Source organism: Fukomys damarensis, unplaced genomic scaffold (assembly GCF_012274545.1).
Source record: "Fukomys damarensis isolate Sample0158 unplaced genomic scaffold, DMR_v1.0_HiC HiC_scaffold_39, whole genome shotgun sequence".
Lineage (NCBI taxonomy): Eukaryota > Metazoa > Chordata > Mammalia > Rodentia > Bathyergidae > Fukomys > Fukomys damarensis.
Window position 1 is genome coordinate 85,450,386 of NW_022900951.1, and position 19,989 is coordinate 85,470,374.

General features: G+C 35.6%; 1 long non-coding RNA gene across 1 annotated transcript; it reads left to right on the forward strand.

Annotated features, from left to right (window-relative positions):
* Nucleotides 1-603: 603 nt before the first annotated feature.
* Nucleotides 604-15,853, forward strand: LOC104847584. Its single transcript, XR_776188.1, has 3 exons — nt 604-737; nt 9,559-9,619; nt 15,334-15,853. It is a non-coding gene; the product is annotated as an uncharacterized LOC104847584 (long non-coding RNA).
* Nucleotides 15,854-19,989: the final 4,136 nt, after the last annotated feature.

Below are 19,989 nucleotides of genomic sequence, written 5' to 3' on the forward strand. Positions count from 1 at the left end.
TCAGTATTATACTCTGGGCATGGTATCCATGGCAACTTGCCCAGTAGCTTTTTAACTTTTCAACCTATCAAAAGATGGTCTTATGAGTTTTTTTTTCTCCAATTTTCTTCTTCTGTTTTTTTTTTTTTGTCTGTAGTCATAATCAGTCCAGATTCTTGGAACATTATTGTTACTACAAAATAAAAGCATTGAATCATCATATTAGATGGTCAGTATTTTTTATCAAGGGGATATACATGAATCTTCATTAATCCAGACTCCTAAAATTGATAATGTTTTAATATCATGATAAGTCAGGGCAGGATAAAAGCTCATTTGTGTTTTAACAAAAGAAATAAAGACAGGAGGAAAAAGAAAGGAAGAAAGAAAAAGGAAGGAAAGAAGCTTTGTCAAGAAGAGATGATTGAATTTTCATTCACATAAATATAAACAATATTAAATTCACTGCAGCAAAGGCTTGGGATGGAAGGTAGTAAATGATTTACCTTCCTGTTTAACTGATAATTAAACAGAAAACCTTTGGATTTTTAATTTGTTGTACAAATTCCTCCAAAAGGTGCTAGTTTACTTTTCTGCTTCAGCAATAGATTCCACTGAAGATAACTGACTCCTAATTTGTTGTCAGAGGATCCTGCAGTCCCTGAAGCTCAGTACTCTCAATACCATTGATCTTTGTAGCTGCTGAGGAGGATGTAGAAGAGAGGGTTCCGGTGAATGCTGATGCTAAAACATACTCTGTAAGTTTCCTTCATTTTTTAAAATAAAGCCATGATATCCGATTATTTTTTAACTGAGGTAAAATGTTGTTTATCTGAGGCAGCATAGTACTCTAGTGAATAACAAAGGTTATAGAATCAGCCTATTTGGGTTGAAATCTTGGTTCAACCTATTATGAACTGTATAATTATAAGCAAGGTGTCTAACCTCTCCAAATCTCAATTTCTTCATCAGTAAATTGGGAGAAATAATTGAAACTGCTTCACAAGGTAGTTCTGAGAAGTAAATATGACAGTTAATGTAAATTGCTTAAAAGTGTCTGACTCATTCATGGGAAGTGTTCAATAAATATTAGTTATTATATTTCTCAGAAAGATAAGAGTATTAAGGAAAATTTGCTTCACTGGAAAATAAATCTCATGGTTGTGGGTAATTGCATTTGTATATTCAGAGCTCTGTGGACACTGGTATTATAGGGAGAAAATTTATTAAAATAGTTGGAATAACTACATTAGAAAATAATGAAAATACATGTCTTTAAAAATATTGTACATTTCAGATTTTTCACTTCAGCTTATCTTTGCCTCCACTGACTCACAATAGTGAGACTATATTGTACATTGATTTAGTAGTCTCTATCTATGCCTTCAAATGCATGCCAATGCTAAAAACAATTTTAAAGTAGTTTTTTCCATCCTCTTGTCTGTTTCTTTTCTATAGTTAATGTTTCTCACAGTTTTATATGTATTTTAAAATTCACTTCTCAGCTAGATACCTGAGGTGTATGTTCATCTCCTAGAAATATGTTTCATAAAGCTGAGCTATGTAAATAAAACAAATCTACATATACACACTAATATGGTCATTTCACACTTCACTGGAAAGTGAGTCTATTGGAAAGCATAGAAAAATGTGATCAAAATTTATTTTAGTGTGCAGAATGAACAAAATTCTAGCTTTTAAATACTAGAATTTGGGGAGATTTGTGCCTCATTTTCTTCTAATCCACCCTTAGGTAGAGTTTCTATGGAGTCAGACTCTGTAATTTACCCTCTTTTATCCACACTTAACTGCTAATCTTGTCTCACCTTCACCCCTCATTTCCCACGTCAGTCCTGCCTCTACCTATCCCACCACCTAGGGCTTTCATTGCTGTTTCCCTGCTATCTCCCCTCTGCCTAACTAATCTTTTTAAGGTTTGAAAATGTATTTCTGGAGGTGTCCCTTTTCTCCTTCATTTCTGTCTTTTCACTGTCTCTGTAGCTGCTGATGTTTCTGTTTACCATTTTGTATGCTTGTGTGTGTGTGTGTATGTGTGTGTGTGTGTGTGTCTTATTGAGGAATAAGGGTTTGTATGTAATAGGCTACTTATACTCTATAAATGCTGTTTAAATGGGAGTGTAAGAATATCTTTAATTTTGCTGCTCTTTTTCTCAGAGATGCTTTAAATTTTCTGCCTGGATTCCCACAGAAAATTGCCCTGCCTCGAAGAGAAGGATGCAGAATTTTGAATTTTCCTACTCTTCTTTCTTCCTTTCTGTCTGTTTAGAGAACAGTGACCCCTGGTAACTGCTCTTTACTCCCCCTTTCTTATCCAGTTCCCTCCTCCTCTTTCTAGACTGGGCCAAAATCTCCCCAGCAACATCTAAAGCATAAGGGGGTGGGGCAAGGAGAAGGGGATGCAACCAATCATTGGTTTGGGAAAAATATACAACTTAATGAAATGTTGGCTCACATATTGTTCCCAGCTCTGCAGATGAATGTGAGCTTTCTATGTACTGAATGGACAGATTAGCAGTATCAAGAAATACAATATTGATAGATCTTTTGATTGAGAAGCAAAAACTGCTCACAAACTTAAAACATGCTGAAAACATTTAGGAATGCTAGGTCTGTTACATTGTAGTGAAATTTTTCTCTAAGCCTTGTTAAAATTGAGCAAAATATAGATTCTTCCAACACATAAGCTTATCTTTCAGTATCCTGCCAGGAATTCTGATCATCCTGCAGATCCATATAGTAGACTCTTCCTTTCTGCAGAGAACCTTTTTTTTGACAAATAATTTGGAGATCTGTACTCTAGTCCCATTCCTGCTACTGATCTACTGTGTGGTCTAAGATATATTGCTTAATATCTGTCTCACCTTCTTTTTTTTTGAAGAAAGACTCTATCTACTTCTTCCACATAGGTTCCCACAACAAATGGAAAACATGGGTTGGGTTGGTATGTTATTTATTTTAGCTGTAATATTTGATTTTCACAAAGATACCATTTAGTAAGTCTAATACAGTTATCCTCTCACATATTTGGCTCATAACTAATGGACAATAATAAAGGGCCCTCAGCAACATTAATCAAGAAACAGAATAACCTCATTTAATGAAATAATTTGCCATCCATATACCTTCTTCGCTGTAGAGTTTTTTCAAACTTTTTCTACTAGGATCAGTCTTACTCATATAAAATGATTTATTTAGGATGTAACTGCTATAAAATATACTGCACATGTTTGAAGTATGCAATTTGTTGCTTTGACATGTATATACCCATAAAACCATTACCACAATCAAACAATAATGAACATGTCCATCAATTCCAAAAGTTTTCCCATGTTTCTATAATTCTTCCCTCATGCTGTTTGCTAGTTTTCGCCAGCCCTGATTATCCAATCTGCTAACTTGCTTCATCCTCTGATGGATTGACTAGCACTTTATAAAATTTTCTATATGTGAAATAATACCATATGTATTCTTCATTGACCAGCTTCTTTCACACAGCATAACTTACGATTCACCTAAGCTGTTTACACTGAATCTTTATTATTGCTGAGCAATAGTCAATTAAATGATTGTGATATCGTTATTTTATGCATTTTTCTATAGATGGATTTAGAGTTGTTTCAAGTTTGGGGCTATTAAAATAATGATGACAATAACACACACACACACACACACACACACACACACATATATATTTGTGTAGACATTTGCTTTTACTTCTCTTCTAAAAATACCTAGGACCAGAGTAACTGGGACATATGATGAGAGAAAGTTTATATTTATAAGAAAGTAACAAGAGCTGGGGATTTAGCTTAGTGGTTTCACTGCCTGCCTTGCAAGCACAAGGACCTGAGTTTGATCCCTGGTACCAAAAAAAAAAAAAAAAAAAAAAAAAAAAAAGAGAGAGAAACTAGCAAATTGTTTTCCAAAGTGGTTACACCATTTTGCAGTCTCACTATTATAGACAGTTAATTCAAAAAGAAATATTACAGGCACTCAGATAGAGTTAGGCCCTTGATAGCACCAGAACAAAGGTGAAACACATCACAGCTCTGGCCAGAGACACATCTGCTGGAGAGCAAGCCTCGAAAGACAAGATGACAATATACTTCCTTGATCAAAGGACAAACACTGAGACTACTGAAGTGTAGATAGATATCAGTTACCTTGATGAGTGACCAGGACCTCTGGAGCCATCATTAAGAAGCCTGTGTTTTTCCCATGCACACTTGTTATGTGAGTTGTTTCCCAATTGGACCATTATTACTTGTAACCTTATTGGCATGGTTGTGGCCCACACTGTACCCGCATGGGTTTACTCCATAAAACTCTGCTGTAAAGTGGGATCCCTGAGCTATCAGTTCCAGTGTCCTCTTGCCCCTTGGGAGCTGTCCTATCAATAAATATCTTCCTATTCTTAACCCACGTGGTTTCTATAACTCATTCTTTGATTTTGAGAAAAAATTAGCTCAGTGTATCAGACAGCTAACAGGTTGGGACCTACATCTTCATATTATATCTCTGGTATCATTTCCTGTATCATTATTGGAAGTCCCACTGAGATAAATCATTAATGGGAAGTTTTCTTTTATTTCTTGACTTCTGAATTATATTAGGTAACTAAAATTGTCATTCTTGTTTATCACTGCTTGTGCCTTTTGCTAATTGCTTTATTTTTTGAATTCTTATGCATTGCTTATTGTTGAAATTTTTATGATGCTTCTTTAAAGGGATATTTTGCTTTAGCAGATAAGGTTTTCTGTTTCCGTTGTATATTAATTGCTTTAATTGTTTAAGCAACGCTAAGGAAAAGTAAGGTGAGATCACCACCTAGTGGACTTTAACAGTAGCTACAAGTAAATTTAGAAAATGCTGTAAACTGGGTCTTTTATAAAATCAGTTTAGATAAAGACAGTTCAGGCTTGTATATGTCCCTTATAGAATTCTAAGATCTTACAGAATAACAAAACAGTGGTTATTCTGTCATCTAGTAAGTCACCTTTAGGGAAGTTGCCACTTTCTAAGAAACAGAGGGCAGGCTTCTCCAAGCACACTCCGGTCAATCCCCATCTCCACAGAAGCCAGTGGCTGGTGGAATGTGGACCAGTGGGGCAATGAGATTTCTTTTCTGGAGAAAGATCTTCAATTTTGTGGAACTAGTGAAACCTGATGTGACAATTGCGGGGTTGTGGCAAAGGCTACTCATTGGCAGATATCCAAAGGTCGTCCAGTGGAAGCAGAAATAGTTTGTAACAAATGGTTTTCTTTTCCCAGAACAGCTAACAGAGAAGCAATTTACATTTATGCCTTGCAAAGTAGACATAAAAGAAAAAGTGATTTGGGTCAGCCTTTCTCTTCTATGGGCATGTAGTGTGCCTTCGTCTAGTGAGACTTGTGGTTGCTAGGTGATGAGTATAAGTTTAACTTGTGAATTTTAATGACTTAGAATGAACTTTGAACCATGCATAGCCTTGTCTTGCTGCTAAGGAAGGTGGTCTAGGTGACCAGGCAGATAACACAGCTGTCTTAGAAGCTTCGTCTCCCTAATCCCAGGGAAGAATTCCTCTGAGCCATTTATTTGCTTCTGTCTAGTCTCTAGAGGTGATCTCTTTTGCAGAATGGGTAGTGCTGCCTTTTGATCTATCTGCCTTATTCTCTCTCAAATAATTAGAAAGCAATGGTTGATATCTCTTCATTATTTGATTTTCTAGTAATGCTTCCTTCTTTAAAACACCACTAACATGGCTGAAATAATTTCTAACTTGTTTTTGAAAATGCATATAGGAGTAAGAACACTAGTTCCTAGGGAAGATAAGATTACACAGTAGTACAGTGGAGGATATTCTGATCAGGTTTACTTTTCCTCCTCTCTCCAGATGGCAGCCACCAGCCCTGGAGTGAAATCAACTCTGGGAATGCCTCAAGGGAACAAAAATCAAACAGAAATTAAAGGGACGCCAATTTTTCTTTTTGCATTTTAGCATGGACATCTCAATACTGAAATGGCTTACTCCTTTGGAATGCATTTCTTAAACATTGGTGAAGTTTCAACCCCCACTTATGGAGGAAGAGCAGTTTAATATTTTTCTTCACCCACACATTGCCTGCCTATCATCTAGAGTCAAAATGGAATGCAGAGGGAAGTACCTATTATGGCGCCATCTCACAATTATAATTTTACTGAGAGAGGAAAAAATGGTTAGAATGTCCTTATGTTCATGTTCTCTTTGCATTAAAAGATAATCCTTATTTGTCTTCAAATCATAAATATAAGCCAGAAGAAGAAAATGACAAATTCAGCCACCATACCCATGTTAATATGTCCTTTCCACTTATTGACGTAAGACAGATCAAAAAAGCTCTAGGAAAGTTTTCAAAGACCCTGACAAGTACATTAAAGTATTTAGAGAACTTATTCATACCTACAAACCAGACTAGAAAGAAGTAATGTTACCCTTCAATCAAATATTGACTTCTAATGAGAGTCAAACAACACTACAAGCTGCTATTACATTTGGGGATGAATATTATATTGTTAATTTTAAGAATCCAGAAGACAGGCAGTCTCGGGGAACAAGCAGTTTCTTTCTTTCTTCTTTTCTTTTTCTTTCTTTCTTTTTTTCTTTCTTTCTCTTTCAATTGAGTTTATTGGTACATTTTAGGGATACAGTACAGTTACATTCATCGTTGGGATCTTGTACCTTTACATGACAGGTCTTGGTTCTCATTTTTCCCCTTTTCCCTGCCCTCCCTTCACCCCCTCCACCCTCCCCATTTACAAACACTTTATTTCCATATTTTCATTTTCTCATATTTTTCCCTTATTACCTTTCCGGTACCCTTCCCACTTTCCCTACACCTTTAGCCCTTTTATTCTTTCTTTCTTTTTACCTGGGATTAAACTCGGGATCTTGCATTTGCAAGGCAGGAAGCAGAAGCACTGAGCTAAATCCCCAGCCCAATTCTTACTATAATATAAGCAGTTCCTACACAAGACCCCACTGGCCTGTCAAACAGATGGGAGACTAGAATAAAAGACATTTTTAGCCATGTGTCCTAGAAAGTCTAAGAAGGAAAAAAATTAAGCCAGTCCATTATTTTATGTTATTGAATGATTCCTAAGAAAAAGATCATTTGCAAATGGCATTGGTACAACATACATCCCTAGCTCCTGATTTGATAAAGGGACAAATTATTCTTTAGGACAGATTTATTATTCAATCAGTCCCAGATGCTAGGAAAAAGTTACAAAAGATGGCTTTTATTCCAGATAGCCCCCATGATACTTTAGCAAAAATTGCTTCCTCAGTATTTTAAAATCAGGAGCAGGAGAAAGCCAAAGGGAAGAAACAAAGACAGGCCACCTTATGAGGGATTGCCTTAAAAAGGCTCCTTAAGCCATGCCCTGATAGCAAGGGTCACTACAAGAGATCATGCTCCCCAAGGCAAAAGCCCCAATAATCAGGCCCTTCTTACTAGCTGGTCCAAAAAGACTGAAGGGCCCCAGGGCACTCTCTGTATCTTCCCCCTTTGGTTGAACTACCATCAGCACGTGGACCCCTAAATCATTTGGCACATGTCTCTCAATCATTCTTTTTCAACTCTAGCTTTTTTTCCAGTTATGAAACCTCAGCAAAAACTCACTGGAGAAGAGGTAATTTTCTATTTCTCACAAACTTTGGGCTATAACTGGGATGGCTTCCTTTCTACCCATTGCTTTTACTTATGCCTGCAAATCCAGTTCCCCTCCTGGGGAGAGATATTATGTCTTGTTTAAGTACTGTATTCTATATGCTCCCATCAAAAAACTACAGGTAAAATATGAAAAACAGTAAAGCCACCTTAGCTCCACCTCCCATGGAGTGGGGGATGCCAGGAATGCTGTCACAAAAAGATCTGGGATTGGGCAACTTATTTAGGACCGCTTCTGTTTCTCAGGGGTTATTCTTATTCTCCATTTCTACTTCTCATTCTCATTCCCCAGTAAATTTTCCTACTCTAAAGAAAAAAAAAAAGGTCTGAGTAGGTGTAGAGGTGTAGAGGTGTACAGAAGGTGTAGAGGTGACTGAGCAAGAAGCCACAAAAGGAAGAAGGGATGGAATCGCTAAGATTCTTAAAACAAGTTATATACAAAATATTGATTATGGGTATGACTTTTGTTCTTTCCAATTCTTATTACAAAAGACCTCTGTTAATTGATCTAAAATGTTCTGGTTAGTCTTAGTTATAGCTAAAAAAGGGTTACTATAATTTAATTCAGCAAAATATATCCAAGTGCATTCTAGTTTATAAACAAATCATCTTATGTGTTTGTCCATGTGTGTGTTGAATGAGTCACCATATGCACAGCTATTTTGTTTGAGCTCAATAATTTTTTCTTCTTTCACCTCTTTGGGTTTTTAAGGTATTTTCCTATGACTTAATATGACTTGTAGATAAGTGCCATTAATGTTAAAATCATGCTTGCACCCAGTTTGCCAGCTGATCAAAGTGATGCTGAGACTGGTTTTACAAATACAATTCATATTGTTGTCTGGGCACAATAAGTTGAGAATCTTACATTGGTCAAAAATAATGTGTTTATTGTTGTAATCTGGTTCTCATGGGGCATCTAAAATTCATTAAAACAATTAAATGGAGATCCCTTAGGTTTGGAAAAATTGCTGGACATGACTGCCTCTGGAAAATAAAGGAGAAGTTACCTGTAAATATCTCAATCTGGCCTTCGTTCACTAAAGAGACCCCCATGATTTTCATAGCCTTGGGAGAGACACACCCCAATAAATATGGCTATACATTATTGTAATATGTTTATATAAAAATAAAAAATAAAGCTCTCTGTGGGTAAAACAAGAAGGTTTTCTTATTAAAAGATGCTCTTAGTATCAAGGTAATACTCTTAAGTGAAATAAATAGGGTACACATGTATATATCCAATAGTTTCTCTGATATAAGAAACTAAAAGTATAAATAAGGATCAAAATGTATAATTGATAATGTGAAATAGGAAGATAATGTCTAAAGCAGTAGGGGAAGTGGGAGGGGTAGGGGAAAGGAAAGAGGGAAAAATATAATATGAGAAAAGGAAAAAAATGGAAACAAAGTCTTTGTAAATAGCAAAAGGTAGAGGGGGTGAAGGGAGGGCAAGGAATGGGGAAAAAACAAGAATCAAGATACATCATGTAAAGGTACAAGATCCCAATGATGAATGTAATTGTATTGTATGACTAAAATGTACCAATAAATTTAATGAAAAAAAGATACTCAGTAGAAAGCTAAATCAAGAGATGAAGGCTTCCAATAGCTATAACATTCGTTATCGCTAATGTCATAGTATACTAAATGTATTCCTGTCTTCCAGATCTACAGGTCTTCTAAGGTGTAAAAATAGGATTATTTATGGTGATGACCTTCTCTTAGACTCAGATACAACCTTTCTATTTTGCTCCAGCTACTTGGGAAAAGAGGTATATGACAAACCAGCCAAGAGGACCACCAGTCAAATAATATTTTTAAAAAGCTTATGTGATGTGTATGTTATATATGTGTTATTTCACTTAGGCATGCTCAGACAATGTCACACACTTCTTCAATGACATCTTATTGAAGGACACCAAATTAGGTAAGAGTTTCTTTATAAATTACATAGAGACAATTGACTAAATGCAATTCTGTACTTAGATATTTAAATGTGTTTCAAAGGTAGTATATTTGGCATGTTACAATATTATGTTTTCTCTATAAAATTTATAATTGTTATCTGTTAACATTGTACAGAGATCAAATTCTAAAAGAACCATAATTAGTAAGAAATCATGGTCCCCTAGATATACTGTATCTTTCAAAAGTTCTGGAAATGTATCGGGGCTAAACGAACTGCCAGAATTCCGGCCTGGGAACTTGAAGATCAATAAAGACCCAGGACATAAGGGCACCTTTTCTACTGTATCCTCCAAATTTGGTGAGTCACCCAAACTTCTGAGTAAGAAGATTGCTGGGCCTCAGAGGATAGGACTCAACAAATGTACAGAGTGACAAAGGAAGGTTACCAGAGAGAGAAAAATCTCTCATGCTTTCCTAGAAAGCAACATGGTGAAGCAAGACCTTGATTAATTCTAGCAGCTGACACTGACAGAGGAGATAAGAGGCTCTGTACATGGATCCGAAAGTAATTCCTGAATATAATAAACTGATCTTGATAAAGAGCAGGAGGTTAATTTTGATTAACACATATCTCATTTTAACTTGATCTTAAACACCAAACAGAAAAGGATATCCAAGAGATACAAAACAAACTATAGGATCACATTAATGAGAGACAAAAAAATTCAGTGGATCATAGCTTAGCCCAGCATTACAAGGTAACTGAATAGCCTATAAATTCCACCCTTACTGATCCTGGTCAAAATGGAATATCTTCTAAAAATGCCACTGAAGCCTCTACAGGAACAAGTAAAATCCCTGTTTTAAGTAAGAATAAAAGTTCTATCACAAGATCCAGCAATTGCACATGTAAAGATAGCTACTTTCTCTTCTGGGATGATTATATGTGGTAAACTCCAACTATAGGATAACAGTATAAAGCCCCCCCTTGTGATGGGAACAAAAAGAGCACTCCTATTCTCATTGGCTTAACTCTACTAAATATTGTGATGGAGCTCTCCTCAGCAGTGCACATGTACTATAATTTTACAGGTCAAAGACTGTTTTACAACTGACTGGTTTACCTGCCCTGGAATTAAGTGGGAAGCCCCTGCAGCACTCATTAGTCCTCTGAAACCAATTTGTGGCCCTGACTACCCCTACATAGATAGGGAGATGCACACTGAGATTTATGTGGTTAAAGCCATCCTCCAAAATCAGATGCATTAGACATCCTGCATTAGACATCAGATGCATCACACATCCTGACATAAGGGAGCTTTTATATAAATGTAAAAACTAAATGTTGTGTACATTCCCAATACTTCTGCTAATATCTCAGTAGCTATTCAAGATATTAAAAAATAGGTTAAGGTTATGTCAGATTCTGAAATTCCCTGGCCCTTCTCCTTCTCCTTCCTGAGGAAGACTATCACTGTCTTCCTGGTGGAAACATTTGTTGGCTGGATTCATAAGAGTCTTGCTGATCTTATTGCTTGGCCCATGTATATTTGTCTCTTTAGTCTTGTCTCCTTCAGACTTAATTCTATATGTCTAGCCATGGCAAAAATGCCTGGCACCTATTAAGGGCCTATACCCTCTGTCGGGTATTTCTGACTGCTGATCACAACCTTTCAGCCTAAAACAGACAAATGGTCATTGTTCCTGCCCCCGCATGGCAATTTGGGATACCTCTTCAGAGGGGGGAAATATTACAGACAGCAAAGTAAAATAGAAATATTACAGGCACTCAGATAGAGTTAGGGTCTTGAGAGAGACAGAGTCAGTACAAAGATGAAACAGCTTAACTCAGACCAGAGACAAATCTGCTGAAGTCCAGGCCTCCAGATGAAGACAAGATGACCAGACCTATATACTTCCACAAATGACAAACACTGAGTCTAATGAAGTCTATATAAACATCAGTTACAAAATGGGTGACCAGGACCTCTGGACCTATCATTTCCTAGAAGTATTCTTTCCATGCACACTTGTTTCATGATTTGTTTCCCAATTGGGCCACTATTACCTAAATAACTATATTTGTGACCTTATTTGTTGATCTCCCACATTGTACCCATATGGGTTTTACTCCATAAAACTGTTGTAAAGTGAGGTTCCCGGGCTACACATTTGGGTTTCCTCCTGCCTCTCAGGAGCTGTTATACCAATAAACATCTTTCTATTCTTTTTTGTGTATGTGTGTGCCAGGGGTTAAACATGGGACCTTGCACTTGAGAGACAGGTGGTAGAACCACTGAACTAAATCCCTGGCCCAACATCTTTGTATTCTAAACCTCCATTGTTCTTATAATTTATTCTTCAATTTTTAGGTAACACAAACTCAGTGTATCAGATAGCTAACAGGTTTGGAGATATAATATTTTTATATTTCATTTCTGACATCACTTCCGTATCACCACCATCAATTTATGAGAATTATAATTGTTCCACATGTGTACCAATGTGTGGTATAGTCAATATTTTTTTCCTCATTGAGTTTATTGGTACATTTTAGGTATACAGTACAGTTACATTCATCATTGGGATCTTGTACCTTTACATGACAGATCTTGGTTCTCATTTTTTCCCCTTGTCCCTGCCCTCCCTTCACCCCTCCTCTCTCCCCCTTTACAAACACTTCTTTTCCATTTCTTCATTTTCTCATATTTTTCTTTTCCCTTATTAGCTTTCCCCTACCCTTCCCACTTTCCCTACACCTTTAGCCCCTTTCTTCCTATTTCACATTGATACTATGAAAATGAGAGTGTCTATGAGTCATTAGAGAATCAAAAGCTAAAGCACAACTATATCAGGAAGATTTAAGTAATAACCCAGAAATTAAACCAAGGACAACCCAACAACAAAATAAAAATGAGAAAATACTTAAGCAAGACACAAAGACAGACTTCCAGTTCACCAATGTAAATATTTTGAACTTTAGCTATCCTAGTGTATTTGTGTAATGATATTTCATTGTGGTTTTAACTTCACACTAATGACTAATGATACTGAACATTTTTCATAAACTTGTCATCCTTATATCTCTTTCAATGAATTGTCTTTTCCTATCTAGTTTATTTGCTTGTTTATTATTGAGTTTTGAAAGTGCTTTGTGTATTATAGACATAAGTCCTTTATTAGATATGTGATCTATAAACATTTTCTCTAGACCTGTGGCTTATTTTTTTATCCTCCCAAGGATGTCTTCAAAGAGCAAAAGTTATTGACATGAATGGAGTTCATCTTTTATTATTATTCTTTTTTTACTTAAAAAATCCTTGTTAGACAATCCCTAAAATTATTGACTTAAAAGAGCAACACAGAGATAGATCTTCAAGTGTGTTCTCTATCCACTAGATGTTCTTGATATGGAGCCCAAGGATACAATAGAGTGCAGTTAAATATCTCACAGCTGTCTCTGCAATAAAAAAGCCCGGTTTTGTGACACTTGCTGGCTTCCATGGTTGATTTCAAGTTGACAACATGATATCACTGAATATGGAGTTAGAAAAAGATGCCATGATAACATATACTGTTTTTAGCCTACATATACAATAGATATGTATAAGTAAACTGGACAGCATACACAATAATAAAAAACAGTGAAATAGGAAGTGATGAGTTTCAGTTTTTGTTACTTTTGTGTGTAATATAACTTATTGAACTGTAAAGTTATAAAATTTGCTTTGAAACAATGCGGGTATTTAGCAACCAGTGTGCAAACTTTCTGGAAATTCAAAAATCATCTCTTGTAACCTAGTGCATTCCACCTCAGACACACTACTGTATAGCCTCTAGTAGATCTCTGAAGTGATTCATAGAATTCAGAATTAGCTTTTATAGGAAAAATTGCATCTTCATTTTTCTTAACCTCTAAGTGAAATTTAGAATTAAAAAAATTGAAAGCATTGATTGGATTTGTTGTTAGATCTTACAGATAAAGGCCATATATACTGCCATAAACATTTTCAAAAATTGATGTCAATTTTAGTTTAATGTGTTTTCTTTGTAATCCTATTTACTTTATTTTAGGCATTGTAAAGGGCTTATATATTTCTCCAGATACCATTGTGGTCCTTGGTGGACAGAAACAGTTTACACAATTTTAAGAACTCTTGTATGTGGGCTGGGGATTTAGCTCAGTGTGTTGCCGCCTGCCTCACAATCACAAGGTCCCTAGTTTGATCCCTGGTACAAAAAAAAAGCCAAACAAATAAACAAACAAAAAACTCTTGTATGACATTCCAGATAGCATCGATTTTTATAAATAGCTTCAAAATGGGTAAGATACAATCACCTCAGTTTAAATTATACAGAAACCTTAAAGTTTTAAGAATTTTGGAGTCATGTAGATACAAATACAGGCACAATTTTTGCTATGCATTGATTAGATGACTTTGTGAAACAATTTGGCTCTGTGCTTCATTTTTCAAAATCTTGTATAACATAGGGGTAATAATGCTTACCTCAAAGAATTACGATGAGAATAGAGTTAAGTTTCTAGAATGCAATAGGGGCTCAATAAATGTTTGCTTCCTTTTCTTTCAGTACTCTGTAACAGTAAGAGAAAATGATTGGCTTATTCCAGAGTGTCATTGTGTAAGTCCATCATATTACAATAATTAGGATTTTTCACAAGGGAGTAGCCCCTAAGTCAAAAGTTAAAATAATAACCTCTGCTTTCATTACTAGACATTGAGTCTAGAGGAGTCACCTTTCTTATGTTTGTCTCAGCTCTGGCCTGGGACCAGGAGGATTTCTGGAAAAAGGATACTGGACTCAGGCTCACCAGTTTGGTTGTTTTGCTACTTCAATTTTCTCTTTAATCTAGGCCTTACTTACTGTAGTCAAGATTCAAAGTGTCAAGAATTACCTCATTCAAATATGCAGGTCGCTTTTTTTTTTCTTTTGTACCAAGGATCGAACTCCGGACCTTGTACTTGCGAGGCAGTCTGTGGCACCACTAAGATAAATGCCAGCAACAAGTCATTTTTTTAACCAAGCCCTCGAGGGCAATGCACAGCTTGGAAAGCATGGATGTGGTGTCTTTCTATCTTTTTCAATCTGTGGATCTCTTTCAGTGGTAAAAGCTCTGTGGATCACCTGCATTTCCAACTCTCATTTTCCACAAGCAAAACAAAAAACTGAAACTCCATAAAACTAATAGAAGTAGCCTGGCGCTACTTTAAATGTAACGCTAATGAGATGATGTGTGGTTTAATTGTCATAAGTAAATTATTTATTTACGCCAGAAACCAAACTATAGACCTTGCTATACTGCAAATGTTAACACATATAAGAGAGCACTGTATGGACATACTCATTATGACCTTTGATGACTACCAGAGCTTATATTTGAAGACTTTATTTTGGCAAGTGCTCCTTTCTAAGAGTACATCACTTTCATTTGATCATATAAGAAATTAAAGTATAAATTTCTTGGAGAGACAGCAAAGTATTATGAAAAGAGCACTGAATTTGAAGTCTGACAAATCTGAAGTATAAACCTTACTGTTCTAATAACTAACTGGGTAATTTCACCAAGTTTCCTCAACCTCCTTGGGGTTCAATTTATCTTCTCTAAAATGAATATCTACTCTATAGGATAGTCATGAAGATGACACAGTGCATTTTTATAGTATTTATATTTATAGAAACCCCTCTAACTCACTGTTTACTTTCTTTTCCTAGGTCACAAATCTAAAGCAAAACAAGCCAAGAAGCCAATACTACCATATCATCATATTTATACATTTCAGAGGAAGAATTAGGACAACAATAGTATTTTTGTCCTTTTTATCACTTCAATCTCTTTCTCCACAGCATACTACTTCACTGAAGTCATTGTCTTGATTAATAATCTGTATGTCCCGTATTTCATGTCTTCCTAGCAAGTTTGCTAAGCCCTAATTTTGAATCATTTCAGTTAGTCATTTGTCAACTTCTACAACCAATGATACTGAGTCTGATGGAGAAAATCATACTGCTCTGCAAATAGATGTTGTAGCAAATGTATGTTCTCCAGTCTTGGAGATTCTCAGCTCTCTGCCCTTGCTTACTGCCATTATCCAAACCTCAGTGGCAATTCCAAAGCTTTTTACTTCACCATATCTGCACTCTTTTGAGAAATGTACTTTTACTCTTATTTCACAGAGAAACCTGGGGCCATTATAGGTAGACTCAATTTTCTATACCTAAAAATCACTTTTATCTGTACCCACTTTCATTTTCTGCCCTCTATTCTCAGAAAATTTCCCTCTTTTGAAGACTAATATCACTGCCTGTCTCAGTTGCGTATCTTTTAGCATGTCTTCAGGAACCTCATAATGTCAGCAACTCTTTTTCTGCTTTGTACCTTCAATATACCTTAACTCCTTCCAATTGACATACAAACAAGTTTTAGTTGTTCTCATACTGAAAATTCACTAACCTTCTCTGAACTCTACATTCTCCTCAAGCTTCCACTTTCTCTTGCTCCTTCTACAAGCTTCTTAAATGTGATTCACAGAACAGTCTCTAATTCCTTTCCTAGTTCCCATTCTCTCTTTAGACCATTATAAACTACTATCTTCCCTTATATCACCGTTGCAACTGTTATTGCATAGGACACTAATGACTGCCTAATAGCTAAAGCCAATAGATCCTTTTTAAAAATTCACTTCTTTTTTGATAAGTTCAAGTAAATTTAATACACCTTTTTGAAAACTGCTCTACTTTGGCTCTGGATTCTTTTTTTCTACTTCTTTGACAGTTCCTTCTCACGCCTTTTTTTTAAACCTTCTTGTTCTCTGTCTATTCTTTTAATTTTAGTTTTCCCTAAAACACCCACCTTGGAAATCTTGTATTATCAATATAGACAATATCCACAGGCAGTTTATATTCATGCCTTTAACTATAACTCATAAAACAATGAAATACCTATTGCTAGCCAGCTTTCCTCTCTGTAATTTAGTAACCTACTGGTTTTCTTCAATTGGATATTCCACAGGAACTTCCAAAGGAACTAGCTAAAGAATGAATCCATCATATGCCTACATTTATTTATAATCTAATATTTATTTACTGGGAGAATAACATTAACCAATGGTTATTCAATCCACAAAACCTAATTTTGTTTTTAGATGAGTCTGTCTTTATTTTCTGTACACAATATGCCATTTAGAGGCTTATTTTCCTTTAAACATATTTCTCATCCTTCTCTGGTCTGCCCTTTTTTTCCTTTTTTTAAGAAAGTCTGATTCTTGCAGGATATATTTATGAGATTTGCATGTCAGGAGGTTCTGATTAGATTCAACTGATACTAGATCCCATAAGAAAGTGAAAGGATAAGAGAAAAAGAGAACCTAGCGTCTCTTAGAACTTGGCACATCTCCATGTTTTCAAATAACATTGGACTGGATGGCTGATTCAACTACCTGGTTTAACTTCTGATCTTTGTCTCTGATAACACCATCTCTTCTTGGTGTCCTTTTAGCTTTAGGAGTCATAGAGCTTCTTGTTGTGAAGATCTTTGTGATTTCAGCATCTCATTTGACATTTCAGTTCTTTCATCATCATTGTAACTAGTTTTAGTATTTAATTCCCTTTGCATTTGATATTCAGAGGAGTCTCTTTTTATCGCTTGGGCCATGAATGAATGCATCTGTACACTAAGGACTATAGATGATGTCTACTTAACATCCTTTATATCTATCTGAGATTCTCAGTCTTACTGCTACTGCCTCAGTTCAGGGTTGAATACTATCCTTACTTGTTTCACTGTGTAATTGGTACATCAAGCCATAAGTAGGTTGATCTTCCTAAATCATAAATATAATACATTTATTTCACTACTTAAAACCCTTCAATAACTTCATTAAAATGTTCCTTAAATAACGTTTGCGTTTCACTGTCATATTTTTGTCATACTCGAGTACCATCTATAATATTTTAGGTAATTGTTTTGAGTTTACTCATTTAAAAATTAGTTCTATAGGAGCACATCTACATTATTGGTGGGAGTGTAAACTAGTGAAATCATTATGGAAATCAGCATGGAGATGCCTCAAAAAACTAAAACTAGAAATTCCATTTCACTCAGCTATTTCTATTCTAGTTATCTTCCCCAAAAGGCTAAAGACATCATATTAGAGGGATATATGCATACTCATACATATAGCAGCACAATTCACAATAACTTAATCTTGGAAGCTGCCTATATATCCATCAACAGACAAATAGAAAAAGAAAATGTGGCATTTACACACAAAGGAGTACTACTCTGCCATAAAAAGATAAACTCGAGTCATTTGTAGGAAAAGGGATGCACCTTGAGACCAGGATGTTAAAAGAAACAAATCAGAAAGACAAGTTTAAATATCACCTGGTTTCTTTTATATGAGAAACTCAAATTATACTTTTCAAAAAAGCAAAATAAGAGATAAAAAATAGGAAGTAGAGAGACAGAGTTTTCTCAAATGAGAAGGTAAATCAAGAGATGAACAGAGGGGGAAGGGAGGGATGCAAAAGAGGATGATAAAAGCAACCAAGATGTGCTATGTACCTGTAACAATACACCAGGAATGTAAACATTGTGTATTCAAATGGATATGAATCAAAATTTTAAAATTAGCTTTGACTTAACTTGCCAAAGATTCAAATTAGACCCCTTTCCCCATGCACTTAAAATGGATTAAAGATTAATATATTAAAATGGAAACACAAAACTTGTTGAAAGATAAGTTAGGTAGAACTCTTGAAGACATTGGCAAGCAAAAAACTTTATGAAAATATCCTCAGTAGCACAGGAACTAGCACAAAGAATCAACAGTTGGGATCTCATCTTTTAAAAAAGCTTCTGCACTCTAAGATAAAGCACTGATAGAGCTAAGAGAAAACCCACAATGTGGAAAAAATTTACCAGCTACTCCTCAGACAAAGGACTATTGTCTATACTATGTAAAGAACTAAAAAAAATCAGACCCCCCAAAATATAAAGACCCAATTCAAAAATGGGCATCTGAAATGAACAGACATTTCTCAGGCAAAGTAGTAAAAGCAGCAAGTAAATATATGAAAAAATGTTCAACATCACTGGTTATTCGAGAGATGCAGATGAAAACAACACTGAGATTCCACCTCACCACACAAAGAATGGCTGCTATCAAGAAATCAAACAATAAAAAATTTTGGTGGGGTTGTGGGGAGAAAGGAACCCTTCTCCATTGTTGGTGGGAGTGCAGACTGGCGCAACCACTATGGAAATCAATATGGAGAAACCTCAAAGAGCTGCGACTAGAGGTTCCATTTGACCCAGCTATCCCTCTGCTGGGTATCTTTCCAAAAGAATTAAAAGAATCATATCACAGTGATGTATGCACACACATATTTATAGCAGCACAGTTTGTAATAGCTAAAACTTGGAAACAGCCCATTTGCCCATCACTTGGAGAATGGATAAAGAAGATGTGGTTTTTCTATAAAACAGAATACTACTTAGCCATAAACAATGAGAAATTAGAGTCATTCATAGGAAAATGGATGCATATGGAGGATATACTTTTAAATAAAATATATAAGTCACACATGTGTAAATACTGAATAGTTTTTGTGCTGTGAAAAACTATAATTTGCATACAAGATCCTAATGGGCTAATTGACAATGTGAAATTGGAAGGAAAGGGCTAAAGATGTATGGGAAGTGGGAAGGGTAGGGGAAAGAAAATAAGGGAAAAGAAAAAGTATGAGAAAAATGAAAAAATTGAAATAAAGTATTTTTAAATAGGGAAGGGTGAAGGGTGTGAAGGGAGGGCAGGGGTAAGGGGAAAAAATGAGAACCAGGACCTGTCATGTAAAGGTACAAGATCCCCATGATGAATGTAACTGTACTGTATACCTAAAAAGACCAATAAACTCAATGATAAAAAATTTAAAAATTAGAAACATTTATAGCTAACTGGATTCACATTGAGGCCATACCCTTAAGTGACATTATAGGACACACATGTGTAAATACTGTATTGTTTCTCTGGTGTGATAAACTAAAAGTGTAAATAAGGATCAAAATGTATAATTGATATTATGTGATAGGAAGGAAAGTTCTAAAGGTTTAGGAGAAGTGGGGGGGGTAAGGGAAAGGTGAGAAGGGAAAAGACAAATATGAGAAAAGAAAAAAATGGAAACAAAGTCTTTGAAAATAGGGAAGGGTGGAGTGGGTGAAGGGGGTGCAGAGAAGTGTGGACAAAAGAACCAAGATAAGTAAAGGTATAAGACACCAATGATGAATGTAACTGAATTGTATACCTGAAATATGCCAATACAAAAACTGGCTTTGTCCTGAGCAATAACGTTTGTGAATCCACAGGTCTG